The sequence below is a fragment of the Sceloporus undulatus genome, chromosome 1, assembly GCF_019175285.1.
Source record: "Sceloporus undulatus isolate JIND9_A2432 ecotype Alabama chromosome 1, SceUnd_v1.1, whole genome shotgun sequence".
Taxonomy (NCBI): Eukaryota; Metazoa; Chordata; class Lepidosauria; order Squamata; family Phrynosomatidae; genus Sceloporus; species Sceloporus undulatus.
Genome location: NC_056522.1, coordinates 146,993,243 through 147,012,170, shown reverse-complemented (window position 1 = coordinate 147,012,170; position 18,928 = coordinate 146,993,243). Strand labels below are relative to the sequence as shown.

Genomic DNA, 18,928 nt, shown 5'->3' with positions numbered 1-18,928 from the left:
CAACTTATGGAGACCTAAGACAAACCTATCATGTGGGGTTTTTGGCAAAAAAAAATATAATTCAAAGAGGTTTACCATTGTCTTCCTCTGAGGCTGAGAGAGTATGACTTTCCCAAGGCCACCCAGTGGCTTTCTATGGCTGAGCAGGGATTTGAACTCTGGTCAAGACTATAGTCAAGAAATCAGAAGACAGGGTAGATTTCATTCAAACACTGTTAAGAACTTCTTGGCAGAAAGAGCAGTTTGTAAGTGGAACCTATTGCCTAGAGAGGTGGTGGAATCTCCTTCCCTTGATGTCTTCAAAAGAGCTGGGCATCTACTGCTGGGGATGGTTTAGCTGGAGATTCTGCATTGAGCAGGGGGTTGGACAGGACAGCCCATGAGGCCCTTTCCAACTCTATGATTTTACCATTCTATGCTTCTTTACAATTCTTTATCTTTGCTCATATCTTATTTCCAGCTCCTCAAGATTCTTCTTGCATTTCAAGTTCCTTACCTAATTTTTATTCCCATCTTGCTTGTCATCCCACGCCTCCATCCTGCCACTGATAGTCTCAGATAAACTATTTCAACAGCTGAGTGTCAAACTACCTAGAAGCTTAAACAGATTAAAATCAATCTTGATGCTTGCCTCTCATCTAAATGACAACTGAATTAAGTAGGCTGTGTTAACATATACAGTACTAGTTTTTACCATTATGTTATGTTACACATCCTGCTTCCCATTACTTCTTCTCATCCCAGTCTATTCACAACACTTCACATCTGCTAGCTGCAAAGACTGTATATTGTTATGCGCCACTTGTGTGAATGACACTACAAAATCCTTCACTGAAAAAAAGAAAACAAATACCCAGAAGGCACACTCTAATTTCACCTTCTACTTATACCCATCTACAAAGGGCAACATGGCTGAGGAAAATCCATAAATAAAATGGGTAGCTCTTCCAAGAGGAAAGAGCCACAAAAGTTCAATTAGGCATTATTTTTCAAATGCAGTAATGTAGACCACTACCAGTTTGTCAGGAGCAATGATGTAAAACAGAAATAGTTCCAACAAGATGTAATTAATCTTGTTAAAATTCCCTAAGGTTGTCTCATGTCATCTTATTGTCAATTACAACAACGTTAAATTAACAGTTTCATCCTGCTACTGCCTCTACTAACCCATGAATCTTACAGGAAATGTATCCTATGAACACCCTTTATTGCCTGGAAATTGAATATATTGAATAAATGTTCAATTAGTTAACCCAGCAACTTTTATATAAATATTGATGAATCAAGTACAATTTTTTTGACGGCCAATGATGAGTTGCATGTGTGCTTACACACAGGATCCTTGGGCATACTCCCAGTCTTAGACTTCTGCCTGGATGCCTAAGTTTCAGCATTTGCTGAGGTTAAACATATGTGCCAGCTGTGTCCATTCCTTGAGAAGTCAGATCTAGCTATGTTACACATGCCTTCATTGCATCCCATTTAGATTACAGCTTTTGTATTATGTGAATTTTTAACTATTTAAAAAAATCTGTTGTAAGCATCCTTGAGTCCCAAATTTGGGAAAAGGTAGAATCATCATCATCTTCATCACCATCATAATCATCAGAACACCTGAAATTTGTGATTGTTGATTTTCTTTCGATATCGGAACATAGGCATATTTAAAAATGTGGGTGAGGAGTAATGGAGTTAATTTGAAGCACAGACTTTCGTGTGACCTCATATTAGTAATTTAATCTACATTACATCCTCCACAACAGGAAAGGCAATACTGTAACAGTCTGAGAGAGTTAGTACTAGACGTTTCCACAGGAAATGCAAGGCTCTACAAAATCTTAAATATTTCCCATAACCACCATTTCATTACAGTTCTCAAACATTAAATTTCAGCTGGATATATCTGAAATGGTGGCTGAGATTATTCATAGTCTGTAAAAGCGAACACTTGTTAACTATGAAGGCATTAAACAGCAGTCTGAGCTGCAAGCAGCTTATCATTCAGCCGCATCACCACTGGCAAATGCTGGGTAGATTGATTCTGCAGCCTGAGAATATGAAATTGTTTTTCAGTCTCAGAGAACATTCCCTTACAATATTTCTTTTGGAGAAACCACATTCCATAGCAACGTCAATCGTCTCCCCCATGTGGGTTAAGAATACTGGGTCATCTTCATATTCATAAAGAAGATACCACGTTGACACAGAAAATAATATTTTCCTTAATAGGGGTCTGCAAATTATAGGTATGGATTTTTTTTTAAAAAAGTAAAATCATTGACGGAAAGTCAATAGTGTTAAGAGCAGGTGTTCCTACACCTACACTGTATAGGATTGCTGTTTTCATGTGATTTGATGTTAAGTAATACAGTAATATACTTGCAGAAGGGAGGGAAGAATCGTAATGATATTAAAATACACTTTTTTACAGACTAAAAACACAAATGCAAAACACACACGCAATGTAAGAGTTTGATTATTCTGAATATTTGGATATATTTTAACAACAGCTGAATGTAAAACTACACTCAAAGTAACCACATATCCAGCCTTAATTATCTTCAGTGGATAAAACTTCAAACACGTGGCCTTTCTTCAGAAAGGAAATAAAGCCTCCAGAATTGGCTTTTATATATAGCAGTTATTGAGGCAATTTCAGGTACACCACCATCTTACTTCCACCCACTTCTGCTAATAACCAGTATATCAATCAATACAGATTGACCTCAATGACTTCAAAACATAATTTTCTGACTGACTATTAACTGCAACCCTTACCTAAGCTTTTCACACCAGTAAAAGATAGGAGGCGGAAAGGGATTGCAATATAGTTAATAGAAACTCAACCATTTCTGAGGAAAAGATGAGCAAAAGTGAGGTAGGGCTGACAACTACAATTTGGGGGGCATGGTAAGAATGGTCAATTCAAAATTTGAAAACTTTGAGCCTTTCCTCTGAATCCAAGACTGCATCTACACTGTAGGATTAATGCAGTTTGACATCGTTTTAACTGCCAAGTCTCAATGCAATGGAATTCTGGGTTTTGTATTTTTGAGAAATAGTCCTCTCCATCAGAAAGGTCTGGTGCCACAACAAACTACAAAACCCAGTGTGACATTAGCAGAAATCACATGTGCTACATATCCCCAAACCACTATTGATTTATTTTAGCTTCTCTCATACTTTTGTGGAAGATTAAAGGAACTAATATTAAAACCATCACACATGGGGGAGGGTGGTGGGGAGAGAAGAAACAACGTGGGGGTTCTGTTCCAACAGAGGAGAAAGGTCCTTCTACATCAAAGTACCATTACCTACTTGACCTTGCCGAAAAACAGAAGTATACAATGCTGAGCCCACTTATGGAAGTGAACACTTGAACTGAATGCCTACAAAAATGATATGAACTGGCTATAGATTGGTGTACTGATCTCCAATATAAAACCATGCAAGTTAGGGACTCTTTTATTAGCAGTACCAAAACACAACCCACTCTTATTTGTCCCCACATTTTGGTGGCTGAAACTAAATAGATGATCAAATACCTATTCTGTTTGGCCATTTTAAACTCTATTGAAATACAGGACAACACAAAAAGTGTGCAACCTGGTGAATAATAAAAATAATAATAATAGCTCTTTCTAATGATTCCAGGCCTCTGTTCCTAAAAGACTAACTATGACATCACCTACTTTGCTAATAAAGTAACCAGTGCCTGACATCACACCTCTATGGTCATACCAGAAAGGAAGATGGTGAAAAAATTTCTGGAACATCTTCCACCATTATATTTTCCTATGGAAACTGCCTCTTTTCTACAAATGCATTCTTCTACCAAATTAAACAGCAATATTAACACTGGGCACAATAGCAGTTACAGCATGCTGTAATTATTTTTTTCACAGTAACTATCCCCAGGAGGAATTTTTAAACTTTATTTTATATAATAACTCACATCCTCCGAATAGTTCTGCTGTTTATTTAGAACAGACGGAGGGGGTAAAACTGGAGTGCACATAATCCAAGCAGTCTAAATCAGAAATTCCAATTGATTTAGGGCTTTATATCCCCACCCCAGAAAACCCACACCAGGAGTTGACCCATATACTGACCAATCCTTACAACATATATTTTTACAAACTTTCTTTTTTCCTGACTCTTATTTTCAGAAGAGTATGGCAGAGCTACCACAGCAACAGCCAGTCACATTTACAGACCAGTGAAGTATTAAGAATTTCACTGGATGCAGTTTCAATTTCTCCTTGTGTCTATCTGTGCCTAAAAGTCACCTGTCTTGTGGTTGCTGTTGTGCGTCTTCAAGTTGTTTCCAACTTATGGCTACCCTATCACGGGATTTGTTCAGAGGAAGTTTACCCTTTCCTTCCCCTGAGCCTGAGAGAATGTGATTTGCTGAAGGTCACCCAGTGGATTTGATGGCTGAGCTGGGAATCGAAACCTGGCCTCCAGGGTCGTAGTCCAACACTCAAAGCACTACACCACACTGGCTCTCTCTGCTTATGGAGATCCCATTAATTTCATTAGGTTTCCATATAGGCAAGGCAGAAGTGGTTTGCCATTGCCTTCTTCTGAAACACAGCTACACCACCTGCTATGCATTGCTGGTCCTGCATCCAAGTACTAACTAGTCCTGACTGACAACAAAAAGAACTCTCAAAGCGCTTTTTGTAAACTAAAGGAACAATGGGAAGGGAGGAAGTCTGAGGGCTTTCCCAAGTTTAACAAGCCAAGCTGCAGATCTGAAGTTCAAAAATTTCTGCTTCCTCTTTTTTCCTCCTTTCCCTTCCCCATCATCTCTAACAGTGCATGGATTACTTGGCCCTGGAAACAAGACATATCAGTCCTTCCCTCCCATAAATCTAAACCAATGACTCTGCAGCTGACAGGAGGAAATGTTATGCACAGACAAAGTAATGAAGCTTCCACTTTCCCAGCTGCAATTTCAGTCACAATTCTTTCCAGTTTGTTTGTGTTTGCTCAGCTTAACCTGATCTGAATGGGAAAGCATGTCCTATTATTTTATGTACACTAAAAAAAGAACTGTCAACAATATGGTTCGTATGGTATTTCAGTCCCACAACCATTAAAATAAAATCTTTCCAAAATATATTGTGTATTATATTATAGTCCATATGGCCTGCATTGACTATTCATGCTCTTGAAATTGCCCACTAAAGCCAAAGCATCTGAAAAACATTAGTGAACTGTCCATAGGGCTTCTTCAGATAACCACCACATCTTTAGTATTCATGTGCAAGAAGTCAGGCTAGGATGCCTTCAACGTGATATGTTTATGTGTGGCATGGCTAAGGAAAACCACAAAAGAGAGCTGTACTATATCTGGAGTTTAAACATCAGCCTATTTTAAACCAAACGTTGTTCTGAACATTAGCAGTATTATAATATATAGGGTTCAATTTTTAATTGTGCTTCCTAAATAATATTAGATGAGGAAAATGTTCTAAGAACTGCCATCATTTTTGACAAGTTCACAACCTCAGCCCCATGATTTAAGATACTTGCAATAAGCACTTCCCTGGTATTTCTCTGGTTCCTTTCATTAATCATGGTGAGAACAGGGCTCATGCGATAATGCTCAGGAAGAAGCATCCACCTGTCCTCCTATAGCTAGACATTAGCAATTACATTATTCTCCAGGACTTCTGGGAGGACCTGGAGGATGCAGCCTTTTAAAAGGTAGGCTTGAGGGATGAGGGACAGACATGTCACAGTTCTACCTGTGTAGAACTTTATGATACATCTACCAATCCAGGACTTTGAAGTGATTATGATAAATGAACTAACAGGTGCCATCCAGCCATGGAAAAGCTGACTGAAGCATGTACAGTACACTCCTTGTATCTGTGGGGGATATGTTCCCTGCCTGAACATGGATAGCAAAAACTGCAGATGATTGCAAACCCTATACCTGTATTTCCACTGGAGGTTGACTATAGAGTCACGATGGAAGACATAGAGAAACCTTTTTTCCCCAGATCTGGGTACTTGAAACCACAGTTACCAGTTCTGCAGCTACAGGTATGCTGAGGGAAACTTTCCTAAAATGCATGTAGTCTACTTTTTTCTACCTCATCTTTTGCAACATGAAGCTAGCCATGTGTATCTTCATACACATGATTTTGTAAGTAAACTTGTTTATTTTTCACTTTAACCAAAACTTTGTTCTTTGATTGGTGACACATGGTGCTGGGAGATATAGTGGACCTAGTTTTCCTGCTCACCCATATTCCGCTGTGTTTGCTCTGCTAGTGAGATTAAACAATCTCTCCCACTTTCCTGAGTTTCTAGCAATGCTCAAGAAAGTGAAATTCCAACAGGTAGGTGTGTGTGTGTGTGTGTGTGTGTGTGTCATATTGTACAAGGAGACTGGCATTCTTCTTCAGATACATGCAAGCATAATATATATAGATATAGTTGAGACACAGAGGGTTGGTTATGCATCCATTGTTTCAACACTACAAGGACCAGAAATGAAAGTTCGGGCCTCACCCCAAACCAGCTGCCACCATTTGAACAATCCTCAGAGCTTCCTAATTTTGCAGGAACCACTTACTCATGTGTAGGCCACTTATTTCAAAGGCATCCTCTAGTCTGAAGAGCCTGGTGTATGCCATTCAGTGGCTCAATGGCACCAGGAGAATTTGCAAGTATGTCAGTTTTTAATTAATTAAAGATAAACAGTGAAGTAAATCAAAACCTAAAATAAACTCTATGTATGTCAGGTTTCATGTTATCAAATATGGTACATGTTTGTGTGTCCCTACACACACATAAAGTCTTACAGACTTGCATTATGATCCAGACTGTTAATGAGAGTGCATGATTTAGTTTCCAGAACTAAAGGAAACTGCAGGAGGAAACTGCATACTAGAAATTCTTTCCCTTGCTTATTTTTTTTTAAAAAAAATTATATGCAGTTAAACACAACATGACTAAAAATATCTGTGATTAAAAAACATGCCTTAGCCTATGGGGAAAATACCTAAACATGTACATAATAAGGAAAATGTGTACATTTAAGGAAGCATACCAAAATGTACACTCATTTCTGTGTGAAAGGGGGAAAAAAGGTTATAACTCAGTATGGAGCTTGGACATGATGAAAATATTCGTGGTATTTCTAAGAAACACAGTATAAACAAAAGGGACAGATCTGCATCTTTAAAAAGAATCAAACTACATTATTTTCTTTTTTTTACTGAAAATAAAAACTGCATGATCAAATACATTTATCTGGATCTCTCCCTCATGGTTTCAATAGTCTTTCTTTTGAATGCATACATAGGTTTACAACTGCAATAAATTATAGTAAAAGAAACAGTAGCCTTTCTCTCCATGTGGATTTAGGAAAGCATAAACAATAACCTTGTGAATTTAGGAAAGCATAAATAAAAACTACAACATAACACATGCCTTTGTGACAGAAAGGCAAATACACAGATATTATTATTAATGGGCATACCAGGACAGCAGCCATGAGGTTTTAATTGTTTGTGCCTTGGGAAAGCAGTCTAGTTGTCAGATTACTGTATCATGAAGTAAGTAAGACTCTACACTGCTCTGTTCATCTGAACTGAAAGACAAAATATACAGGAGATCCAGAATTAAGCAACTCTACCCACTGCTCTCTTGCTGGCCCCTGCACAGAGAGATGAACTAGTTACCACCTGCCTTTCTTCAGAGCCACCTTTTCTGTGTGCCTTTTTGGCTTATCCCTTTAATCTCAATGCCTGATTCAACTGTATACAAGCTCTAAGTACCTGTAATGGAATCCGCTCACTTTCCCTCCTCCCTGTCCTTGTCTGTCTCTCTTCCCCTGCTGTTTGCTAATTGTCTGTTAGCACCTCCAGGGTGGAGACCAGTGTTACTCTCAACTGCCATATACTCTAAATAGGCACAGTATTTTAAAATAGCAATAATTTGTAACAAAGTTGTTGTAATGATGTTGCACTAGCATCAGGATTGGCACTTTGAGCCAGCAAAATGCATTACATACAAGCTTTGTAAAGCTGCACTATACATTCCAGCGGCTGAAATTGCTAAACACAATGGTACAAAATCCATGGGACCAGAAGTGTTTTGGATATTTTTCGATTCTAGAACGCCTGTATTTGCATATATAGGTTTAATCTCCCTTATCTAAAATGCTTGGGACCAGAAGTGCTTTGGATTTGAAGATTTTTTGGGGGGGATTTTGGAATATTTTCATAAACATAAGGATTTATCTTGGAGATAATAATAATAATAATAATAATAATAATAATAATAATAATAAGCTTTATTTGTATACCGCTTTTCCGTGGACAATCAAAGCGGTTTCCAATGGGACCCAAATCTAGCAGGCCTTCCCAACCTAGCTTCCTCTCCCCGAATATGAATACATTTCAACGGTGATTCACGTCTCTCTGTCCGCTCAAATCTTCCCCCAATTTTAGTCCATCGTATCTTATTGTTTTAAATTGTGATTATTTAACTGTAGTTTTAGATCTGGGATGGTGGGTGGGAAGGGATTAATTTTGAATTTTACTGTAGTTCTAATGTATTTTTACTGTTGTAACCTGCCCGGATTCCCTGTGATTGGGCAAGCTATAAATAAATTATTTATTATTATTATTATTATTATTATTATTATTATTATTAGTCACATGCTCTCAGCCTCAGGGGAAGGCAAAGGCTAACCTCCTTTGAAAACATCTTGCCAAGAAAAACCCATGATAGGGTTGTCCATAAGTCCAAAATGACTTGAAGGCATATTGTGTGCGCGCACACACCCCTCATATGTAAATATAACTTAAAGGTAATATTATACATATTTTTAATAATTTTCGGCATGAAACAAAATAACTCATTTAGTTATTTAGTCAAATATTGTCATTTTTAGGTCACACATAAAATAAATGAGCTTTTTTCCTTCTTTCCCTAGCAAGATTATAACATACTGTATTTGTTGGTGGCAATTTTGCCTACAACATATTGTGATTTGCCATGTCCACCAAGGAAGACTGAAAGTAATAAGTGTACAGATTGCACCAGGCAGAATTGTGCCCATTACTTGAGTTCATTTCCCTCTTTAATGCTAAACTGTTTCCAGTAAGCTTAACACAATTATAGTTATACACATTAATTGCTCAGGAAGTTTATAATTCCCCACCAACCGCACTTCCCAATAGTCCAGGAAGCTAGTTGCTACAGTTCTTTTTTTCTGTACAGAAAATGTAATAACAGCTTCATGGGGAGTGAAGAAGGGAGGGAGAGGGAAAACAAGGCAAGGAGGAAATTAATCTTCCACTGTAAATTTTTTTCCAAGTAGGCTCTCAATTAAAAACAACATTTGTAAAATTAGATTGGAATATATATGTTAATCTCTATTAACATAAGTAGGAAACTCATAAAAGCAAGTAATTTCATAGCCGCAAACATCTGGAAAGAAGATTAAAAAAATTACCAGAGAAATGAGAGATGAACAGAAGCAAGTTTTAAGAAAATAACCACACAACTGTATATGTGCACATTTGTGAACCAATTTTAGTCCATTTCTCAGCTCTGCTATCATAATTCTGCAGAGTATTTGTTCTTTACAAATATTCTAGTTTGCTCCTGGAGTATTCTGGCCTCTACTTTCTGAAGCAATGCCAAGTGGTTGTATACATACACATCCGACTGTGCCACCCAGCACCAGCACTGCTGGCATGAGCCGCTCCCTCTGAGGCAGAAGATGTGGTGCTCTGTGTAGATCAAATCTCTGGGCACCTTATTGTGACCTCAGAGGGGGCAACTTGATGCAGCACCAAGCAGCACTGCAAGATGCACGCGAAAACAGCTACCTGGCATCCCTGTGGAGTGTGCCAGATTTTCCTGGAAAATTCAGAGCAAAAGATACAGTAAGTCTTTTTAATCAGCTTAAGGGAGGGATGGTCCAAATACGACGTGGAAATGGCCTCAAGTCCACAGTCATGTTTTGCCCTGTGTTGTGAAGACAGGGTGCCATGAGGGCAAGGGGAAACTGGTTCATTTGGCCTGTGCAGACATGCCCATTGATTTTATCTTGATCTTGACTTCTCTAAAAAAAAAAAAAAGCATTTCCAAGAGCATTTCTATTGCCTTTCTCACACACAACCTGCTTAGACAGGTCTGTTGCTGGACCCTCCACTCCATGCATCTGAAGACATAGACTGCAGTTTGTGAAAGCTCATGCTACCAGCTTCTTTCTTTCAGTTAGTCTCAAAGGTACTACAAGATCCTTTTGCACACTGATTTTTCCAACTAACATAGCTATGTCTTTGAATTCTGACAGACCCATAGTAAGAGGACATCAAAATTACTCAGTACATAAGAGAATGGGGTGGCTCCGCTGATCCAGCCTCTCCCTTGGCTCCTGTGAAACATCTTCAGAACCAGGGTCCTCGCCTATTCTGTGGGGGAGTTAAATCTAAGAACACAAGGAAGGGAAGGAAAGGTCAGTCTCTGTCAAAGGAGGTTTCCATAATTTCTCCTGTTTGGGGCTTGACCTTTCCAGAGCATTCTCATTCAACATTTGTAATCTCACATTGCATCTCCCTTCTTGTTCAGCATAGATATGAAAGAGACAAAACTTTTACTATTTCTATTTATTCATCATTTAGGTTGAAATGGTGTAGATTCTCTGTGGTCATTATTTTTGTTTTCTTTATGTTCAATATATATAACATTACTACTCAGATATTTTCTTTCTTTCTTTGATTCCTCATTTTGCTCCCCTTCATGGATTTCTGTCCCACATTTCTCCCAAAAAGAAAGGCCTCAACCCTGCTTCTCTTGCCTTCTTGTATATAGATAGACAGACAGACACACACACACATTATACTATTTCTATTGCCTTTCTCACACACAACCTGCTTAGACAGGTCTGTTCCTGCGACAAACAGCTACTGTCCCTTGACAAGAGATGTGCTAGGATGTCATATTGAGGATGGTGCAACCTTGTCTTGTGCTGCTACTGAGAACAGGACCTCAGAGCAATGGATTCAAACTACAGGAAAGAGATTCCACCTCAACATTAGGAGGAATTTCCTGACAGTAAGGGCTGTTCAACAGTGGAACAAACTCCCTCGGAGTGTATTGGAGTCTCCCTCCTTAGAGGTCTTTAAACAGAGGTTGGATGGCCATCTGTTTGGTATGCTTTGATTGAGAGTTTCTGCATGGCAGGGGGTTGGACGGGATGGCCCTTGCGATTTCTTCCAACTCTATAATTCTATAGATGTTTATCACACTATACTCTTATAGTGCTACTATTCCACTTTGACTGCTCTAGCTGCCTCCTGTTGCATTCTGGGATTTGCAGTTTGAGAATTCTAAATACCCCTCCTTAAAACTGCAAATCCCAGAATGCAACAGGAGGCAGCTAGAGCAGTCAAAGTGGAATAGTAGCACTATAAGAGTATAGTGTGATAAACATCTATGATTCATATCACTTGCTTTGAGACATTTATTTGGCTGAGCTGCCTTGTCATGTCTCTATCCTATTAGGTTGAACCACATTAGATCTGCTGCCAGTGGTGAGAAATTGTTTGAAGAATTTAGCACACAGAACAATTTTAAGACACAGTCACTAAGTATTCCTCCCTCTTTCTTGTATCATTGCCTTCTAGGTTATTGTGGATATGTTTTTAAATAGTTTGTCCATGCATACGAGTGAACTAAGAGTCCTGTTCTCACATTGTTCTTTTTCCTCACTAATTTGAACACACAGAGTAGCAGCAGAATAGCCCCAGCTGCTTCCAATCCCCTGACCTCAATATATCTGCACTCACTGTTAAGACCCACAGCAGAGTTTCCTACTATATTCTTGTGTATATAAGTATCTACAAGAGCCAGCGTGGTGTAGTGGTTTGAGTGCTGGGCTAGGAGACTGGGAGATAAGGGTTCATAGAAACTGATTAGTGATCTTGAGCAAGTCACACTCTCTCAGCTTCAGAGTAAGGCAAAGGCAAACCTCCTCTGAATAAATCTTGCCAAGAAACCCCCCTGAATAGTTTACCTTTGGGTCACCATACATCAGGAACCACTAGAAGACACAACAACAACAAATAATTATGTAAAGAGCTGTTGGACAAAGCAGGAAGATTTTATCCAGCCCTGCCAACACCACCAGGCTATTCCACATTTTGATAATTAAGCCAACTATGACTTTGGGTTGCTAGAGATGCTGCGTAATTTATCTTTTGTGGCCAGTCCCTGACAAGGTATCTTCTAACATATTTAAAAAGCAGCAATGAATAGCCAATATTTAACCACAAGACAAACAGCAGTGATAAAACAATAGCAATAAAGTCAGCAGTATCAACAAAACCAATGTAACACAAAGGAATAATATCAACAGTTGAGACTGAAACAAATCGGTAACTTGATAGCATCCCTTTTAGAAGTTCAAAAGTTCTAAACAAATGGAGGTTTAAAGGCTTTCAGTCAGTGGAGCCATATGTACTTTAAGTGAAAGAGAATTGCACAGGTCTGGGTCACTGCCAAGAAGATTCTACCCCTTGCACCTGCAACTTAATTCATCTCACCAGCAGTTAGAAGGCATAGAATATGCCTTCTAACTGCTGATCTCTAAAAGGCCCAGACACAGAGCAATGTGATTTGGGCTTCCAACAGTATTTCATGCTAACATCTAAGCTGGTGGCCATTCCAGAAGCTTTTCGGCATTAATGTAAGAGGGCCCAAGACAACCCTGATCTTGGTCATATAGTTTGGTGAAATACTGTTCCCAGTTGTCTGCAGGGATATAACATTTTATGCAGCTTGCAAAGTTTGGCCATCCACTAGATATCATTTCAACATCTAAGCTGCTACCACCAAAAAACTAAAACTAAAACAATGAGGCTGGGAGAGTGTGACTTGCTTTAAATAAAACTAAGCTTCTTGGCAAATATTTGCACTTAACCGAACTATATTTTCATTGTCAAGTCGTTTATATGAGTTTCACTCATCGCGTGATACATTAAAATTTACTTCTTGAGATAATGAAGAGATTCCCTAGCACTCAACCAGGACAGTTAAAGTGGTCGAAAATTGGATTTTTTTCCTGTAGTGGACATAAATTACTCCCAATACCAACTAAACTCTGGGGCAAGGCTGAGCAAAGTGTGGTTTGGAGATTGCATGCAACTGCAGGGCCGTTTTTGTGGCCTTCAGGGCCCCACAGGGATTTACATTTTTTAAAAAAAACTTGCCCCAAAGTGGGTGCAGAGGGCATTCTCTCAACATCCCCTCCACCTTGCCAGGCATTTTAGGCCCAGGAAAGGCCTTTTTTAAAACAAAAACAACAACAACAACAACAAAATACCAGAGGTAAACCATAAGTGGCTTCTGGTTGCTTCCTGGGTTGAAAGAAGGCCTCTCCTGGGCCTAGGAGCAGCACTGGAATTGGCATGATGGTAAACAAGGGCTAGAGAAACAGACATTCAGTGTTGGGTATGGACTGGCACAAAGTGCTAGCCTATGTGCAGAGTCATAGTGGAGCGTCCACATGCTCAACGCCATGACTCTGCCCCTTCGTGCCATGACACCCTGTACGCTTCTAGATGGTGCGCAGCTTCATGGTGTGGCCCTGGCACTGCATCTAGATGATGCAGCGTGAAAAGGGCATCACAAAGTTGTGATGCCCTTTAGAGGGCACAAAAAGGAACCATTTTTTCCAGCTCTTTTTTGTGCTCCCTAGAGGCCAGATCAGTGCCACAGCATGAAGTTGCTGCGGCACCAATCCAGCCATTAAAGGGGCAGCTCAATGCTGCCCATCTGTCGAGCCCCTGAGTTATGTTTGTTACAGGGATTATATTTCACCCTTAACGTGATTAATATATAAAGCAAAGTAAGAGGCACAAGAACAAGAGAAGCACAATACACAGGGATGCCACACCCCAAACTCACAAAATGAGACAAGACTACTTTTAACATGTAGTGCCCTGTCTACAGAGCTATATGCCAACTGATATAAAATGAAGAAGCAGGCCTGTTACAAAATTTGCAAGATTTTTTTCTTAAAAGCTAGTAAAAAATCATTCCAAGTTGGAGGGAGGCAGGAAATAATCAGTCCCAGTTTAAGATACAAATACCATAAATTATCTTTGGTTAGAACAACTGTTCTTATTATTTCCCAAGCTCTGGTGATTTACTATTATCTGGCAGCACAGTTGAAATACTGTACAGTACATGACCACACTTTTGACACCAGAAACAATGACTCTGGCACTGTTCTTTGTGTAAAAGCTTCCATGTGCCTTGCATTTCCCCCCTGTAGCATTTGTGCTAAGGCTGTAATCCAGAGCACACTTTCTTGCTCAGGCGAAACTCCCATTTATAACAAGTCTCTTTCCAAAACACATAAGATTAGACACTGAGATTCTGACAACTTCCAAACTTTCCCAAAACAGCCATGAACTGGGTCAAGTTGTTTTCCAGCTTTTCTCATGCTGAAATATTTACACATCACGTAACTCACTCTGGTCAGCTGCTGCAAAATGTTCCAGGCCACCAAGATAGTTTCTTCTTGAAAGTGAACCATGTGCAAAAAGTAACTTTCACCCTTATTTACCTTTTCCTTAACACTGGAGCAAGATTAAACAATTTGTTAGTATGTTTTCAGTTTAATCAGTAAGAACGTGGTACAATCTTCTCTTCCATTCAGAACTGCACAATGTCATTTAAGCCCTTAGTTAAGGAGATCCTTCTCATCTTAAAATGACACATTAAAAAATATCTGAAACTAATTTTGAAACTGGTCTTTTTTTCCTAGGGTAAACTAAACATTGGGCAAGCAGTGCCAATAAACAAGGTTTGTACCTACCACTGACCCACTGGTTGCAACTGGCTTAGATTCCCAGATGGATTTTTACTGCCCCTCAGCCAGACAACATGTAAATACTGCATAGCTGCATGCAAATATCTCCCCTTCAAATGTTAGAGGGAGTAAAGGAAACTATTATTTTCTGTACTGTGCATGAAATCACATAGAAAGAGAAAGGCATAATATTACAGGAGAGGAGAAAAACAAGCAGGGTTAGGAGACAGAGTCCTGTTCATGGACAAATATTTTGCAGCAGCTAACCAGAACCAGAGTCATTGGGGCTTTCTAGACGGCCCTTTGGGACGTCCGGAGGACGTCCCATTTTAAAAAAGGGGCGTCTCTTTTAGACGCCCCTGGGCCTCGTACGGACTCCGTCCGTACAAGATGGCGCCGGCCTTTCTACATGGCCGGCGCCATCTTTACGTATCGGACGCACAGCGTCCAGACGCGTCGCGCCGCTGCTGACGTAGCGAGCGCGCCCCTGGCGCCTCGCTACGTCGCAAACGCGACGCAAAAAGAAGCTCCATTTTGGAGCTTCTTTTTTCGGTCCGCGCGGGAGTCGGGCCGTTTGAAGGCTCCGGCTCCCCCGCGGACCTTCTGGCGGCAGCGCCAGACCGCTGCAAAGCGGCGGTCTGTACCCCGCCATTGTTTCTGGTGTAAAAAGTGTGTTCATGTACAAGCATGGTGGTGAGCAACAGTTAAGTCTTTTTCCATCTGGAGGATCTGTGGCAAATGAGAGGGCAGACAAGACAAGTGAATAAGGCCAACCTTAGTTCTCAATTATGGCCTTCCAGTGGGCCATGGAAGATTGTAGTGGTAGATAAACGTAAAACCATTATTTGTCATAGGCACCTTCAGTAGTAGTCATATGCATTCTAAGTAGTAGAGACAACTAGCTAAATTGGGAGATGCTCTATGTAACATTTGGGACACAGCCAACCAGTCTGCCTGTTCTTGGCCCATTTCCTTCAGAAAATATTGCTTCAATAAGCAAGCAATCTAGTGCAAAGATTAGCAAGACTTTACATGCTTACACATTTTAGAAGGGGGGAGGGGACCCAGAATATTATATGAGTGAGACATGATTATGCTGTTGAAGTTGCAGTATACAAACTTCAGAGCTTTCAACCTGTGCATTTTCAATGGAACAACAAAAACTGATGTGCAACTGATTGGAAGTGGTTTTCACCCCATTCATGGAGGGTTTTTACCACTACATGTTTGGAGGAGGGGTGGACAGAAGAGAGGAATGGTTTAGAATGAGGAATTACTGTTATCTTCATTTCACCATCAAATCTGCATTCTGTATACCTTCTAAAAAAATGTTTCCATATTTAAAGAAAATCATGTGTCAACATCTTCCTGTTTAAGAAGTACACACATTTACAACTAACTGTGGAAAGAGCTAAAATTAAAATGCAAAATACTTTTGCTTGTTGTGTGTGTTGTGTGCCTTCAAGTTGTTTCCAATTTATGGTGACCCTATCACAGGGTTTTCTTGGCAAGATTTGTACAGAGGTGGTTTACCATTGCCTTCATCTGAGACTGAGAACATGTCTCCAGAGTTGTTGTCCAACACTCAAACTTTCATCTGTTAAAGCTGCAATCCTATGCATACTGCTCTAGGAGAAAGCAACACTGAACACAACGGGATACATATTTCTGAGCAAATGTAAATAGAACCATCATCAACAAATACAGATAGTCCTGTGTGGTAGCTGCAGTCTGTTCCCGCCTCCCTGATACATCCACAAACAAATCTCATCCTATCCCTTCTATTCTGCATTCATACGTGCCAAGGTTTCCTAATACTAAGGAATTCTAAATGAGAAAGTAACTTGAATTACTATATTTAACATACTTCAGCTTTCCCCACACATATATACTATAACATGCTTAGACCAATTCAGTATGTATTCTAGCGTGCATTTACAATACATTAATATACATTACTCCCAAGAGTGTAAGAGACGCAGTCACAATATAGCACAAAAAAGAAAGGCACAAATAACAGAAGAGAAACCACAGAAAGAACAATCTCAAATACCTGTAGTATTTTATTAAGTCCAATGTGTTTCAGCAAATATCTTCTTGAGGGTCTATTATTCCCTCAAATCTATGAAGAAAACAACCACAGATTTATTAAGGGAACAGCCTCATATTTTGAACAATGCTAGTCTTAGGAAAGCATCATAGGCACTTCACATGGGCTTTTCTTTGGTTCTTCTTCAGCCACAATGCAGCCGTGGCAAAATGTGACAGAAGATTAATAAAGAGCATAGCAGAGTGAGATTATGGGTTTCTAACATACAGTGATCCCTCCCCATGTGCAGAGGATCTGGTCCAGACATACACACCCCGCGTTTAAGGAAAAACCCGTACACTCAAACCCCATTTTTTAAATGGGGGAGCACTCTTGTGTGCGGTGCAGCATACGCGCCATTATATCTGCCGCGGCTTAACCTTCCGCGTAAAGTTAAAGCTGTGCATGGCACGCCTGCGTGTGGTGGGGGCAAACTGTATAAGCATAAGTTCATGAGCTGAACCTCTTTCCAAGTAGGGCATGGCAAAGCAGAAGAATGAGAACTGATTTTTCCCTCAGTATGCTACTATAAAGTTCAAAGTTACCAGCAAGTGATGGAAGTTTCTTTTAGAAAATGCTGTTAATTACTTACTGAAAAGATAAAGAACAGAAAATAAATAATGGACAGCTAAGCAAAATTAAGACCAATTGTACTGGAAACTATCCATGTTCTTTCCCAAATGCACATGGGACCTCTACCATATGTAGAGGAGTTCTATGTTACAAATGTTTGCAAAATCAGGGTGGGAACAAGCATAGAACTGCAAGAGAATGGCATCTGGAAGTAAAGCAGTATATTCATCCCTGAAGTGAACAAAAATAAAAACCATCCAAAAGACAGCTTGCTTTACACCCACACACATACCTGATTTTTGGCTCAAAATGATATTCTCCTCCTGCTCTCTCTCCATTCCCTACTAACAATTCTCAATTGAGTTCACACTGCACACAAGCCAAACATCTAAGGCATTAGCAAAATGCATTTCTTTATCCCAGCTATTCCATTAATCTCTAGTTGTGTTTCTTTAAGGAAATTTTTTGAAAGAATTATAGCTGTCTATGTGGTAACTTAACAACACGTAGAGATGACTCGCTACAAAGGATTTTTGTTTACTAGAAGCAGGGGCTACAAACTACTCCTCATGTAGCACAGCATTCAGCAAGACTTCTGAGATATGGATTGTGTGTATCTTACAAAATCTGCCTTTTCTAGTCCATACAAAAGCCTAAAGGAATAGAAGGATAGCTCAGGTGGCCAAACTCTCAGTAAATTTGTTAATAATAATAATAATAATAATAATACGTTTTATTTATATTTTCCCGCTTCTCCCAGTGGATCGAAGCAGGAAAATATATCTTGTATAGTTCAAAACATGCTTCCAATCTTCAATATTATTTTTTTCAATAGCTCAAATTTAGCACCAAGGAATCATAATGGAAATGTCTAAATACCCTAAAGGCACTAGGTTCCATCTGATCTAGGAAGCTAAGCACAGTCAACCCTGGTTAGTACTTGGATGGCAGACTACCAATGAATACCAGGTGCTGTAGGCTATATTTCAGAGGTAGGAACTGGTAAAACCACTTCTGAGTATCCCTATGAAATTCATGGTATTTCCATTAATTGACAGGCAATTTAAATGTGTGTGCACACATACGCTCACTCACACATACAACACTGGAAGTGCAAGAAATCTCCCACTGTCAAGTTCCATCATGTTTATACAGGAGGAGTAAACAATTCAACACAAATGAAGAACTACGATTTAGAAAATCCTATTAAAAATCCACCAAACTACATAACGCACAAAATGCACAATGCACTTTGGTTGGCCAATAAAGGTATCACTGTTTGGTGGATTTTTGATTGGATTTGCTAAATGGCCAACATGGCTTCCCCGGGATGTTTATCATTTAGATAAGAACTAAAAACAAATTTAGACTCTAATATGTGCTATAAATCATGCAGGTTCATCGCCTCT

The 18,928-nt window shown here is 39.5% G+C and overlaps 1 protein-coding gene across 3 annotated transcripts in view; it reads right to left on the bottom strand.

The window, feature by feature from the left end:
- Positions 1 to 18,928, bottom strand: part of HPCAL1 (hippocalcin like 1) — a 96,546-nt gene that overhangs the window by 64,006 nt on the left and 13,612 nt on the right. The window contains exon 1 of one of the 3 annotated variants that reach the window (XM_042445992.1): positions 16,911 to 16,979. The exons of the other annotated variants lie outside the window; for them this stretch is intronic. The gene's annotated coding sequence lies outside the window, so the exon portion shown is untranslated. Of the gene's footprint in view, positions 1 to 16,910; positions 16,980 to 18,928 lie in introns of those variants that run through there. 3 annotated transcript variants of the gene reach the window in all.